The sequence below is a fragment of the Perognathus longimembris genome, chromosome 1 (genome assembly GCF_023159225.1).
Source record: "Perognathus longimembris pacificus isolate PPM17 chromosome 1, ASM2315922v1, whole genome shotgun sequence".
Lineage (NCBI taxonomy): Eukaryota > Metazoa > Chordata > Mammalia > Rodentia > Heteromyidae > Perognathus > Perognathus longimembris.
In genome coordinates this window covers 154,472,101-154,487,472 of record NC_063161.1, presented here as the reverse complement: position 1 = coordinate 154,487,472, position 15,372 = coordinate 154,472,101, and the positions used below count along the sequence as shown (strand labels likewise).

At 42.7% G+C, this 15,372-nt stretch overlaps 1 protein-coding gene across 4 annotated transcripts in view; it reads left to right on the top strand.

Moving 5' to 3' along the window:
• Mapkap1 (MAPK associated protein 1) overlaps positions 1-15,372 on the top strand; it is a 239,235-nt gene that overhangs the window by 163,319 nt on the left and 60,544 nt on the right. The gene's annotated exons all lie outside the window — the stretch shown is intronic.

Sequence of the window (15,372 nt, the reverse complement as noted above, 5' to 3'; positions counted from 1 at the left end):
TCAGAGGTACAAACTGACTAGCAGAACACAAATCGCCAAGGGAGAAAAGTAGATTCATAGTCAAAGATGAAATTAGACTGAGGGATACCCGTAAAAGAGGGCTGTGACCAGTGACATGGAGGACAGTCTGGTGAAGGGAAGGGTACCTGGTGACATGGAGGTAAGAAATGGTGAGATCGATTTGGTGGATCTTCAAGGACACAGACAAGAAATGAGGATGGATAGAAGGCCTGTAGAGAAGAGTAAGGAGTTTGCATTAAGTTAGTAATAGGAAATTGTGGAAGGACTTTAAACATGCAAGAGATGACCTTCAGAGATTGCCTCTGGAGAACAGCCTCTGACTGTTAGGTAAAGAATGGATGGCTGCAGGCCAGGAGGCAGTAGGGAGACCATTACTGGATGATAAGCAGTTCACAGGAGACTTAGTAAGTGGGTGGGGTCTGCAGAAGTTGGGAGCTGATTAAATGTCAGCCACAGAGAAGGCTGAGTAATAAGTAGTACGTGTGCAGCAGGAGTCCCTAGAAGTCAGAGTCAGTCTTAACCTTTGCATACATCTATGCTGCCTTGCTTAGGGGCCTGCAAATGATTGAAGAACAACTGTGTTAACTCCTTGCCAAGAATACAGTGTCATCATTGGATACCCACTAGAAGAAGAGCTGGTTTGAGAAGGGAGAGTCAAAACGTCAATAGTTTGATTGTCCTACAAATTTAGAAACCAGGGACTGGGAGCAGTGATGCATCTTACATATGTAAGAGGATTGTGGCCTGAAGCTGGCCCAGGCGAAAACATAAGACCCAATCTGAAAAATAAAGTAAGCAAGGGTTAGAGGTCTGGCTTAAATGGTAGAGCACCTGCCTAGCAAGTATAACACCCTGAATTTAAAAAAAAAAAAAGTTTGGAAAAAAATTAAAGCTAAAAAGAGCTTGGGGTCTTCTGTGTTCCTTCAAGGCCAGACACAAGGCATTCATTAGCAATGTCACTTCTCTGGAGGGTGAGAGGTTCTGTAGCCTACTGTGCATGTCTGAAGAGTGACCCTTCAAGCAACTGCTAACACCAAGTGTTCTTAGAACCCTGTCCCTTGAGTGCCTCACTGAATCTGCTTAGCTGACATTATCATCATTTTAATAATTTATTCATCTGTATATTTATTTTTGCCAGTCCTGGGGCTTGAGATCAGAGCCTGGGTGCTGTTCCTAAGCTTTTTTGCTCAAGGCTAGCACTCTACCACTTGAGCCACACACAGCTATGCTTCCAGCTCTTTTGGTAGTTAATTGGAGATAGAGTCTCACAGACTTTCCTGCTAGTGCTGGCTTTGAACTATGATTCTCAGGTCTCAGCCTCCATGAATAGTTAAGATTATAGGTATGAGCTACCAATGCCTGGCCATCAGGAGGACAGAGTAGAGAGAGGAAATGCTGTGCCCCAGTTCTCCTGGGACATGAGCACATCTTGAAGGAAAGCCTTTGGGGTCTCGGTGTATCATAGCAGAGCCAGGTGATTAAACCCAGTTAGCCCTGAGCTTGCTGTCCACTGACTGGTCAGAGTCACCACTTTTATGCAGCTCAGAGAAGGCTGCAGACAAATGAAGTCTCCCTTTTGTTTTTGTCCTTATGTGTTTGTGACTAAATTCACTAATTTCACTGCTGTCAAGGCTGTGTTAAGGAAAATGGGTTTGAACTGCTGTGGTTTTTGAGTACTGGACTGGATGTCAGAAACCTTTGCCATCACGGGGAATTCTGTCAGTCTGAATTTACTGTCTGCTCCCCACAGCCGAATTCCTCAGCAGTGTGATTTAGCACCCTGGCTCCCCATCAACCAGTTTTGGCATTTATTTGAATGCATTACCCCACTGGTTTCCATAAACTATTTTACAATTGTTTAAAATAAATGACTGTTTATTTCCACAAAAACCATCTGTATTTCTTTACAGAGAACCAGATAACTGTGTGTAAAATTTGGGAATGTCACAGTGACTCAAGTTAAGAGAAACAGATTGGACTGAAAAATTAGATGCTTAGGGACAGTGTTAAAGGTTTCCATCCTCTCTAACAAGTGATATCTGGATCTGAAGCAGAAAAAAAAATCTTTACAATTAATACCAGGCCTCCTTTCTCCTAAGAGAAGTATGTTCCCCGGCTGGAGTGTGACAGGATATCGACTGAACATTCCTCACAGGGAAGTCTCTGCCCCTTATAGCACAATCTCTGCCTACGATGGCAGATAGGAAGCTCCTGTCCAGTGGCTTCCAGCCTTCTCCCAATCTTGATGGTTTCTACTTGTCCATGCCTTACTTCCTGTTGTTCTGATGCTGAGTGGGCTCAATACAGGCTCATCTGTTGTACCTCAGAAAACTCAGGCATGTTGAGGCCAGGTGCTATGACAGGAGAAGACAGGCCTGGGTGAGAGAACCAGTCAGGTTCCTGATGATGGTGGTCCATTCTCCAGCCAATGCCCAGGTGACTACTCAACTGGTCTGTGCTAGCTCCATGCATCCCCAGGAGACAGAGTTGGGTCACCGAACAATGGGGGCATTTCAAGTCACACAGAGATAGAGAGCTCCAGATCTGTGTTGGAAGAAGAGGTGGTCAGTTGGCAGAAGAGGAAGCCCTGTGGGCCAGGTCTATTCATCTCCAAATAGACTTTGAACCCACCTGCACACAGAGATGTCAAAATGTGTTCTCCCCACAACCTGCAAGCATCTGCAGCCAGAGATCTTTTCATGCCAGTTGCTCTAGGAGTCCAGAGGCAGCAGAATCTGGACAGAATATTGACTTGTTGAGCAGGAAACACAGGTTGGATTAGTGAAGCGGCAAGAAGATTGTCCCAGATTAAAGGGACTAGTGTGAGCGCAGGCCCGTAGATTACCATCTAGTACATGGGTGGGGATGAGATCAGTGTTCAAGTCTCCCGAGATTGTAGCCATTGCTGGGGAACTAGAGACTCCCACTACAAAAGCAGAAGCAGCCACCCAGTTGTATGAAGCAGGTGGCTGAAGCAGCACTCTTACTGCAGACTGTGGCCCAGGTATCCTTCTACTTACACTCTATCTGTATTAACTTCTTGGGACCGTTTTAGGAGATTGGTGCTGTTTAATCCTATACCACAAATTAGAAAGCAAAGTACCGAAAGTAAAGTCCCTTTCCCAGAGTCACACAGCTGGTAACTGGTGGGGTTAGAAATCCACACCCAAGCAGTCTGGCTTGTGCACATTCCACCATATTGCCTCAGATGTTCCAGGACTGTGGAGCTGGTAGGCCACTCCCTACAAAAACACACAAGATTAAACTTTGGGCAGGGGTCGAATCCAGACCTTTCTCTACCCCCAGGCACAGGGATGGACTCTGACACACCACCTCTTACCTCCCAGCCTATGTGACAAAGGAAGCCACTAGGCCGGGCTTAGCAGTATGGGAAACACTTTGCTTTCCAAGCATCATGGAATCCATGAGGAGACCTCAGCAGGCACAGTTGCTCACTGGGCTATAGAGTAGCACAAGGGAAAGCTGAGCCTGCATCTGTCTGCATCCATGGCCTCCCTGGGTGAGCAGCCTTCGGGTGGCAGCAGCCTGGTCTCAGACACTCCACTACTCTGTTCTGGACCTCAGCCATCCTTGGACAGGTTCTCACCCATTTTAGTTCGTGAATCCCCAGCAAGTTGGGCGTCTCTCAAGAATACTAAGGCTGCATGATTTGTTGGGGTTTGAACTCAGGGTGTTGGCACCACCCCTTAACTTTTTCACTTAAAGATGGCACTCTACCACTTGAACCATAACACCACTTCCAGCTTTTAGGTAGATGATTGGAGATAAGAATCTCATGGACTTTCCTGCCCAGGCTGGCTTCAAACCACTACCCTCAGATCTCAGCTTCCTGAGTAGCTAGAATTACAGGCCCACATGATTTTTGAGGAAATAGACACAGTGAAAGGAGCCCACAGAGGCTACCAGTCCTGGTCTGTTCTAGCTGCAATATCTCTAAGGTGCCAAGCCTTATTTTAAAAATTGGATTTAAAAATTCGATTTTTAAATGATGCCTGTAATATCCTTATATGTCCATTGTCAAAATTCAGACACTATCAAAATGAATAGCAAAAGCTATCTTTAATACTATCTTATGTTATGTCCCAGAAGTAGCTGGTTAACAACTAAGAGGACAATTTGACAATCCTTACATACTGTATGCATACACTGCGTGGGTATATATGTGTATTCCATAAATCTACACATAAATACGTACACATAACTGGGGTTTTACTTTATTAACATGTGACATATTCCACGACTTCTACATCTTTAATTTTTAATTGTGTGATGCTACAAAAATCAAACTCAGCATGCTAAATAAGCACTGTACAACTGAACTGCTCCTAACTACTTGCTGTGTAGACCTCACTGGTCTCAAACTCATGGTTCTCGTGACTCAGCCTTCCAAGTACTGGGAGTGCAAGCATACTCCACCATGCCTGGCTATACTTTTTCAATGTAATGCATTATAGAAATCTTCCCATGTCTTATTAACTTACATTATTTTTATAACAGCTACATAATATCCCAGTGTATAGGTACACTATAATTTATATAATGGTTTCCTACTGGTGAACATTTCAATTTAGGTTTTATGCAATTTTTGATATTAAATAGTGCTGCAGTGAACATCTATGAACATAGGCCATTTGACACTTAATATATATGCTAGAATACATAAGACGGGATAAGACCATAGTAGTGGATTGTTGAGTCAGTCAGTTTTAAATGTCATCCTGTTATAAAGCTATTGTGTTAAAAAAAATTTTGAGTACCAGCAATGCCTGTTGCTTTGTTGGGGGTCTTGAGAGTACAGACTTGAGGCTTTGTTTTGTTTTGTTTTGAGGTAGTTTTTCTTTGTTTGTTGGTGCCCATCCTGAGGCTTGAATTCACAGCCTGGGCACTGCCCCTGAGCTTTTGTGCTCAAGGCTAGCACTCTACCATCTGGAGCTATAGCTCTACTTCCAGCTTTTTGGCAATTAATTGAAGATAAAAGTCTCACAGATTTTCCTTCCCAGGCTGGCTTTGAACAGCAATGCTCAGATCTGAGCCTACTAAGTAGCTAGAATCACAGACATGTGCTACTGGCACCTGGCTTGACTTGAGGGTTTTTTGTTTTTTTTTTTTAAGTTCCCCCATACCTTATTCAAAGAGTGCCTTGATAATGGGGGCCTATGGGACAGACATGCTTCTTATCTACCATGCTCAGTGCAGAAGAGAAGCAAGGTCCCCAGGAAGGTGGAATGCAAGAGCTCTTACTTCTGACTAGAATTCAGGGAAGGCACAGAAAGGAGGGGATATGCCAAAAGGTGTGCTCTCTGCTATTCTGTGGACCCATCCCTGCAGCTGAGTATTCAAGAAGAAATTTGTTCTGAAGAATTATGATGGTCCTACATTTTCTCCTACACAAAGAAGGAAATCTCAGCTGTACGCCCTTTCCTCTCCTCCTCTTGGCACTTTCTGATTGATGATTAGAAATGATGGCAATACATAAACTATTTTTCTTTTTATTTTATGGCCTGGTAATAGCAGTAACATATTTCCAGTAAATGTTTTCTATCGCAATAAAAAAGTTGTAACAAGACTAGAAATGGGTATAGTTAAGCCCTAAAGAAATCATACTTTTAGAACTGTGGATTGAAGCAGTAACTCTGTAAATCATTTAACTTAGAAAAAAAGAGCTTCTCCTTTAAAAAAAAAAAAAAAGTCAGGGCAAGCAGTCAGTGTTCCTAAGTGCCTGCAGTGAGGGCTGCTGGACTCCATTCTGACCCCCCGCCCCCCCCAGACCAAAATCCCACTCTGTCCTCCTGCTGCCCAGTCCCACATCTTTACTCCTTTTTGAGCTGGCAGATCGTTGCAACCTTGCAATTCTTTTTCAAACCCCAAGATGAAAACAAATCCTGCTCTTTATGACATACAGTCTAGGAGAGTGGTTAAAGGACACAAGGTGTAGAAATCAAACAACCTGGATCCTCATCCTGGCTTTATCACAGGCACATGATCATTCCAAAGTTTATTTCCCCCCTTGGTAAAGTGGAAGTTCTAACATAGTTTTATGAGGATTCAGAAGGCTAATGTGTTGAAAATGCTTTGCTAAGGGCCAGGGAAAGTCCTCAGTCAGTCACTATTGTTGTTATTGTCTGGGAATGAAGCGATATTTGACTTGTTTTAAAAAGGGCAGGTTGATAATTTTCTCATGTGTACAGCAGAATACTAACTGACATTTATTGACTGCCTATTATGTGCTAAGCATTGTGTTACACAATGTAAGCTAACTTGTTCAGTGCCATGTAGTTTGTAAAAGAGCTGACTTTTCATCCTACTCTTTCTCATCTGAAACACTTCAACTGCACCACACTCTTACCTCCACCTCCTAAGGTATTTATTTATTTTTAAGTTGAAACTGAGGGCCATGCTTGCTAAGCAGATACTCTGCTACTTGAGCCATTCTGCTAGCCCTTTTTGTGTAATTTATGCCTAAGCCAGCCAGCACTGTGATCCTTGCATTTGTCATTTCTGTATAATTAGGATGACAGGTACATGCCTACATACCCAGCTATTAGTTGAGATGGGGTTGTGTGATGTTTTTGCCTAGGTTAGCCTCAAACCACTAGCCTCAAGATGTCTGCCTCCCTAGTAGTCAGATTATAGACTTCCAGACTTAGATACAGCAGGAGTAGAGACTGTAAAAATGAGTTGTTCGGTTGCACAGTAGACATGGCCTCTTTCAACTAAGAAAAATTCACTGAGACATCAAGAGTCTTCTTTTTGTAACTCAAGGGCAGCAAAAACACAGCATAACCTCTCCCCACAGTAGACAGAGAAGTCATCTCCTGCCCACTCACCCTCTCCTAGGTTCTATGACTTTTCAAAGATTGAATTGCTGCTGCTTTTGTATGTCTGGTACCCTGAAGGTACTCTAAAAATTAGGCTTTTCCTGGTCTTTGTCTTTAATTTCTGATTCTAACTGACACCTTCATTAATGGTATAGTGGAAGCTTTCTGTCGACTTGAAGACTACTGTGTAAAAGTGGTTTTGCTATCCTATCAATAATGGTCATAATTTCCCCAATACTCTCATCAGCAGTGAATTGAGTCTTGCAGCAAAGAAATGGAAACCCCAGTGCAGTGGTTTGAAAGTGATTTGTCTTCTAGACGGCGTCTTCTTTCAGTAAAATCAGGTCAGTGCAGCACTGCTGGGTCAGATGTAAGTCTGAGACAAATTAGTTAGAGGAAATTGATCATTTGAAACTTCCATTATTTTTAGCTACAGATGCTTTTTCATATCTTTTTTATTTACATTTATTTTAACAAGCTTTAATCATCATGATTATTAAGCAAATTAAATATCTTCTCAGTTTGAGCCAGGGCAAATAGAGACAAGAAGACACTCTACCCACCTCTTTAGTGCCTTCTCATTGTTTGGGGGTTGCTTTCCCTCCATGGTGGCAGTGGTCCTGTTTAAACACCTCACCCTGTGACCAGCCCCCTAGCTGGGTTTGTTTATTGCACAGACTGGCCCCTTGACCAGTCTGTTCTTCATTGCTATTGAAAGTTAATGGGGGCAAAATTGCATTCCCAAACATTTGAACCTGAAGTGGCCAGGGCCGAACTTAGTTGATCTCTGGTGATCGGTTCAATTTAGTTACGATTTTTTGCCATTAGGCTGGGGCTGAATGATGGTGATTTGGTTGAGGCCAAATGTCTGAAGAAAATTGGCTCTCTGATAAGAGTGCTGTTATCAGAGGGGGCTACCTTCTCATTTACATTTAGATGAGTATTGATTATTTATTTACTCAGAGAAGTGAGATTCGTTTCCAATCTTATCTTTCTCGTCTCTGCTTGTCAGCAGAAAGAGAGATAGAGCTCCTGACAACAGGCCAAGATAACAGCACTTTGTAGTAAAGATAAAAGTTGGAATGGGCCTTTTTCTAGTCTTGACTGAAAGGATAAGTTTTAAAAATTAGAACTGATGGGTCATGCTTTCAAAACCTTTCCTGAAGGTTTTGCAGTTTAACTAGGCAGGAGAATTGGTTTATTGGAACAGCTCTGGTCTTTCTTCTTTTGTAATAGGAATTGTATTTAATTTGATTATATTTGGCTGTTTCACTGAGAGCAAATTGGGTATTGGCTCAGAAGAGGCTCAAGTGTGACCCTATTGTCATGTCAGCTGGTTCTTTTTTTATTATTTAAATTCCAAATTATCCAATCTGAGCCTAAGCTGAAGCGGTTATTGCTTGAGTGTAGCCCAATGTTTATACTAAGATCAAGTAGAAAATGATTGTGGTCAGCCAGAAAAGGAAGAGTTATAAGTGATGGAGCTGACACTAAATGCAGACACTAGAATAGCTGATGCTGGGTCTGAGCACTGATGTAGACAGTGTCTGCTTGTCAGTGATGATTTTGTGCCATGAGGAACTCGAGAATTAGCTGAGCAGACAGGCTTGGCATGATGTTCCTCAAATGGGCCTCCTTCCACCAGCCCATTATCAACAGGGCCACCAAGAATCTTACCAAAATAACTAGCTAGTTGTGTCATACCCCTGCACTGTTAGTACCCATTGCTTATAAGAGAAAAATCTAGCTGGACACTGGTGACTCATACCTATAATCCTAGCTATTCAGGAGACTGAGATCTGAGGGTCACAGTTCAAAGCCAGCCTAGGCAAGAAAGTCTATGAGACTCATCTCTATTTAGCCACCTAAAAACCAGAAGTGAAACTGTGGCACAAGTGGTAGAGCACTAGCCTTGAATGAAGAAGTTCAGGGACAGCACTCAGGCCCAGTTCAAGCCCCAGGATTGACACCCCCCCCCCCAGAGAGAAAGAGAAAGAATGAGAGAGACACAGAGAGAGAGAGAGAGAGAGAGAGAGAGAGAGAGAGAGAGAGAGAGATCTAAGTCATGGCCAGTGGTCTGAGCCAAACTTCTAGCTCAGTTTCCCTCTTACATCCTCAAACAGCCTGGGCTTCTTTCATGCTGACTTTCCCTGGCCACAGGGATCTTCTGCACTTCTGGAATAGAGCACTGCCTTCCCTTTTTTCTGACTCCTAGTCCTCCTTCAGAGTCCTTTTCTACTGCAGGAAAGAGGAGGTGACCTCGATTGTCCTCCACAGCACCATTTCTCTACCTTGGTAAGAAGGCTGATTATTCTTCTAGACTGGATCACTGATTATTCAACTCTGGTTTGGCACACTGTTGTTAGACTGGGAATCAATGGTGTATGCCTACAATCTTAGTCACTCAGAAGGCTGAAATCCAGAAGATTGAGATTCAAGATCACCCTGTACAAAAAGTTCTTGAGACCCTACCTCAGCTAATTGCAAGGCACAAAGATGTATGCCTATCATCCCATCTATGTAGGAAGCTAAGACTGAGATTGCAGTTCCAGTCCCACATGGATGAAAAAGTTTGCAAGACTCCGTCTAATAGCAAAAGCTGGATATTTGGTGTGCACTTGTCCTGGCAGCTATGGCACAAAGTGTAAATAGGAGGATTGTGATCCCGGCAAGCCCAGTCAATGAGCAAGGTCCTATCAAAAATAACCAGAGCAAAAAGGCTGGAAGTGTGGCTCAATCAGTAGAGCCCCTGCCTAGAAAGCATGACACCCTGAGTTCAAACTCTAATTCTGCCAAAAATAAACAAGTTGGTTAGGTAGACAGATAGATGTTACTATGCAGCATGCATGTCCTGTGAAACCTCTGCTGTTGTGGTTTGTTCTGTGGGTTCTGACATTTGCTCATCATTTTTAGGTTGTATTTGTAGGACCTGAGTAACGACACTGTAGGAATCCTGGCTGCTGATAAGTCTCTAATCTCAAGTGCTAGCTTAAAGTGTGTAGCTTAAAAGCAAGCTTTGTGAAATAGCTGTGAACCCTCTCCACCTCATACCTCCTTTGGACACAGGCGAACACGTGTGGCCATCCACATTAGTGCCAGCGTCTCCTGTCACTGTGTACCTTCCCATAGTGCGTTAGCCTATGGTAACTCAGGAGCGAGGGGTCTCCCTACCCTGTCACAGTGCACTAGCAGTCATGGCAGCCATTTTGGCAAGGGAACGCTGGGTTGTCTGTCTCCTTTAATCCTCACAGCAGCTGTCTGAGGGAAGTTCTGCTGGCCCCATCTTACAGATGAGATAACTCCCCCAGAATGTTCCACCCACAATATTAATTCCTCTCAAGGTACAAATACCTGGGGCTTTCTGTCCCTACCACCCTCCCTCTTATTTGCTCACACTGAGCTTTTCCTGCTTTTAAGTTGATGAGTGGGAAATAGTTGAAAGTATAGCTGTGGATGTGTGCATCTTGCCTTCATCTTTTCCCTCATACAGGCCATTTTCATACTTGTTCTGATGCTCAAATAGTAGTGATAGCTCTTTACATCACTTGGCTTTCTGAAAGTTTGAAACACATATAACAGTAGAATAAAGCCACATTAACCAATAAAGAAACTTTAGAGGGGCTGGGGATATGGCTTAGTGGCAAGAGTGCTTGCCTCATATACATGAAGCCCTGGGTTCAATTCCTCAGCACCACATATATAGAAAAGGCCAGAAGTGGAGCTGTGGCTCAAGTGGCAGAGTGCTAGCCTTGAGCAAAAAGAAGCCAGCGACAGTGCTCAGGCCCTGAGTCCAAGCCCCAAGACTGCCAAAAAAGAAACTTTAGAAAAGGAAAAGACAGACTAAACAACAAGACGCTCTCCTGAGGAGGAGGAAGAGCTGGCAAAGAGATGTTGCCTGAGTCACCACAGACAAGGCGCTCATCTCTAATAGGCAAAGGGGAAAGGGATATGACTCAGTACCACTGATGACAGGATGTATGTTCAATTGTCTAAAGACACAAAAGCATCCCAGTTGCTCTCAGAAATTCAGCTTTCCCTTGAGAGACCTTCTCCCATGGGTCTTTAGAGAGAAGACAGAATCATCAGGGCTATAGTATGGCTTCCTTTTCTCACATTTGCCTTGCATTGGGTTTCAACTTTGAGCTGGCCCTCAGCGATCAAAGAATTGTGTACTAAAACCCTTTTATGTTTCACTCAGGGGTTAAGGAGGTGAAGGAAGTGGCTCTGAGCATGTGTCTACCACCCAACAGATTCTCGAGATTTTCTTTGGAACTTACGTGATGCGATGTTTGCCTCAGGTTTACAAAATTCCATAAAAATCCTGTCTAGGTATTATAACTTGGAACCTTCTCAAAGTGTCCAGGGCAATATTTTGTTCCTAGACCATTCAGCAATACACCATGACTGCAATAAATACATCATTGGAACGCCCAAGCCCGTTTTCTGATTCTTACAAAGGAACTGCTTTCCAGAATCTTCCTCTTGTGCTTCCCTCTGCTGTGAAGTAGAGAGTACATGGCTTCATATGCAGCTGTGACATTTTAAAACCTTTTATTCCAAAGGGTAGATGTTGCCTTAAGAACTATGTCCTGTTCAGTGTGAAAGAACCATTTATATTTTATATAATCATTTCTTTGGCAAGCATACATTCATAGAAAACGACCTTATGACTTGTCCTTCCTAAATGGCTCTGGGCTGCTATTGTTTTCTTTCCTCCCATGTCAGTTGCCTAAATTAAACAAGGACTTGAAGGAGATTATGTTGATAAAAAATGGGTCTGGGTTATCATACTGGCATTGATGGCTCATGCCTATAATCTGAGCTAGTCAGGAGGCTGAGATCTAAGGATCATGGTTCAAAGCCAGTCCAGTCAGGAAAGGTGGTGAGATTTTTATCTTTAACCACCAAAAAGCTGGAAGTGGAAGTAGGGCTCAAGTGGTAGAACACCAGCCTTGAGTGAAAAAGCTAAGGAATAGTGCCTAGGCCTTGAGTCCAAGCCCCAGTCCCAACACACACAAAAACAAAACAAAAACCAGGTACATATAAAGAACTGTTGCTGCTGGCTGCCAGTGGCTCATGCTTGTCATCCTAGCTATTCAGGTGGCTGAGATCTGAGGATCGTGGTTCAAAGTCAGCCTGGGCAAGAAAGTCCATGAGACTCTTATTGCCAATTAACTACCAAAAAAGCTGGAAGTGGTGCTGTGGCTCAAGTAGCAAAGCACTAGTCTTGAGCACAAAGAGGCTCAGGGGCAGTGCCTAGGCCGTGAGTTCAAGCCCAGGACCAACAAAAAAAAAAAAAAAGAAAAAGCACTGTTGCTTATAGTAAGCACAGGCCTGGCATCCTTGGTATGAATCTTACCTCTACCACTCTTTTAGGGATACTAATCAAATTATTTAGCCTTTCTAAGCACACTTTTTCCTTCTGTTAAAGGGGATTCTGACCCTCATGTCCTATAGTGTCTGAAGAATAAATCAGATGATGTACAGAAAAGGCCTAACCCAGTCCCTGGCACATAGTAAGTCCTAGGTGATAGCAGATGATTTGGGGTTATGGTCTCTTAATCTTGCTACAGTGCCATGATGAGAATAATCAGGGCAGATACTAAAATAACACTGTGCTTACCTTTAGCTCACAGAGTCCTCGGGTAGTCCACTTGAGGTAGATGTTGTTATTGTCCCCATTTTATACATGAAGAAATTGACAGGGGGAGTTAAGTAAGTTGGCCCAATGTCAGACAGCTAAATTGTTCTGCCCAAACCTGGAGAGCAGCAGTCGGGTCCACACCCGCCTATGTGTCCCTTATACCACATAGCCTGGGATGATTGATCGGGCCTTTTTCTGTGAAGTGGTCTTTGTGAGATCTCTTATCTAGTATAAGGAGAGAAATGCAGGTTTACAAGAAGTAAATTTCTTGGATTTTATCTCTGAGCCACATCTTCAGCCTAACACCCTTACTCTCCCACAAAGTCAAGACCCTTGAGTCCTGTACCAAGTTCAGAAGTGCTTTCCAAGTTGTTATTTGTTAGGACCCAGAAGAGTAGGCAGCATTCCAAATTTCAGGTGCTGACAAAACTAGACATACATAGGAATATTCTTACGGGAAAATGGGGAGGTCTTCCTGGATGTGTAGAAACATAAAGCAATCATGTCTTGATAAGGGGACTTGGTATGACCATAACCAAGACAGAGCCATTGCATAGGAAATTGGTGTGTGTGAATTTCATTATAATAAATTATTTCAGATTATTTCATTTTGAATATATAGAAGCCACAGTTATTCAGACTCCAGATGAATCCACAAATCTACAAAAATCTATATTTATGGGATAAACTATGGCCTCTTTATAATTGACCAGTAATTTATAGTTTTCAGGAGCGAAAAAGATTCAGAGCACACAAGCTTTAGAGCCAAAAGACCCCTGGGTTTTATTTCCCACTTCCTACCTTTGTGATCTTGAACAAGTTACTTCACCAGGGTCCCCACCTGTGAAATGGGGGTGCTGTCTCTCAGGGTTTCTATGATGATCACTAAGCAAACCCAATGAGCACATAGACATGAAAGTCATCATCATATCAGGAGAAATCAAGAAAATATTTCAGAAAGCCACTTTCAGGTGACAAACTGATTTTAGTAGAAATACAAGATACAAGTACAAGTACAGATACTTAATTAAACAGAATTAAACAGGCGGCGAGGGTTTTGAGGGTGGACCAGAGATGTATTTGGGGGTAAGGAACCCTTCCTAGTATTCCCTGATTCCCTGGTTTCCTAGGCAGCTGCACAGACTGCAAAGAAAAAAAATTTCCAAGGAAACCAGCCTGAAATTTTCTTTGCTGCAGCCAGGCTGTTTGTCAGTGTTCAGGAAATGGAAGGTGGATGTACAATCCAGCTGTCAGATAGGCTGACAGCTGGAGAGGCTCAGCCCCTGTGCACTGCTCTCTGAGTGTCCATGCCAGGGTACAGGGTTGCTTAACATGAAGCTGTCTATGTACACAAACAGATCGTGTGAAAGACCATTGGAGATGCCACATGCATGACAATTATAATGTTCTCAGAAAAGTGACACCAGAAGAAATTGGAAAACTTTTCAATGCCTGTAGTACTTTTTTAGTTATTAAAGTAACCTTTAAGAGTGTGCGCTGGTGGCTCACACCTGAAATCCTAGCTACTTAGGAGGCTGAGATCTGAGGATTGCAGTTTGAAGCTAGCCAAAGCAGAAAAGTCCATGAGAGTCATCTCCAGTTAACCACCATATAAAACTAGAAGTGGTGCTGTGGCTCAAAGTGGTAGAGCACTAGCAGAACAGCTCAGGAACAGTGTTCAGGCCCTGAGGTCAAGCCCTATAACAAGAAATAAAATAAAAATAAATAAGTAAATAGAAGTAACTTTTATCTATTATTAGGAAATTTGAAAAATACAGATACACAAAGGAAAAATAAAAGTACTCATGACACTATTCTAATATAAGTATTACTCACATTTTAGAATAATTGCCCTCTGCATTTACATATATTTCTGTGCTTATAATCATCCCTCAAATACTGTGCTATATAATTTGCTTTTGTCATAAAATATCATGCTGTAAACATGTTTTATAGCATTAAATGTTTTTGTAGAATCACTTTTGCTATGTACATGATATTCTACAATATTTTATTCACTCGGTTTCTATTATTAGACCTAGGTTTTCCCAAATTTTAAAAATGAATTACTTTTGTCCCTTAGTGTCTATGGGGAATTGGTACCAGAATACCCTCCATACCAAAATCTGCAAATGCTCAAGACCCTTTGACAAAACGGTGCAGTATTTCAAAACTTTACACATCCTTCCTTACTAGAGAATAAAGTATCTGTACATATTCAGTATATGCAGTTTTACCTCGAAATATTTTAGACCCCTGGCTAGTTAGGTCCTTGGATGGGGATACAGTAAGTTGATTATAACTAAACTCTCATGCAGACTTCATTGTAGATTCATAGACTGGATGTCAATGCCTCATACACATTGTGTTGCTGGAAGGTATTGGGGATGGAGGCTCTCAGATGGCTGACTTGGCCAGCATCTTCACAAGGAGCAGTGCAAGATCAGAGGTGACTCCTCATAACTGAACAGACACAGAGTTGAGGGGTTTTATTTTAAGTCTAGCAATGAGGCCAGGCTCTGGTGGCTCATACCTGTGAGCCTTGCAACTCAGGAGGCTGGTATTTGAGGATCATGATTCAGAGGCAGCCTGGGCAGCAAAATCCATGAGACTTTATCTCCAATTGGCCATCAAAAAGCCAGAAATGGAGCTGGGCTCAAGTGGTAGAATGCTAGCCTTGAGGGGGAATAAAACAAAGCTCAGGGTCAGTGCCCAGGCCCTAAGCTCAAAAACCAAGACCAGCACCCAAAAAAAGTGCAGCAAGGAATATGCCAGAATCAACAATCGGCAGCAAACATGCTCACTAAATGACAGATACTGGCACTGACACGTGACACTAGCAGGGACTAAAAAATTACCTTTATGTCT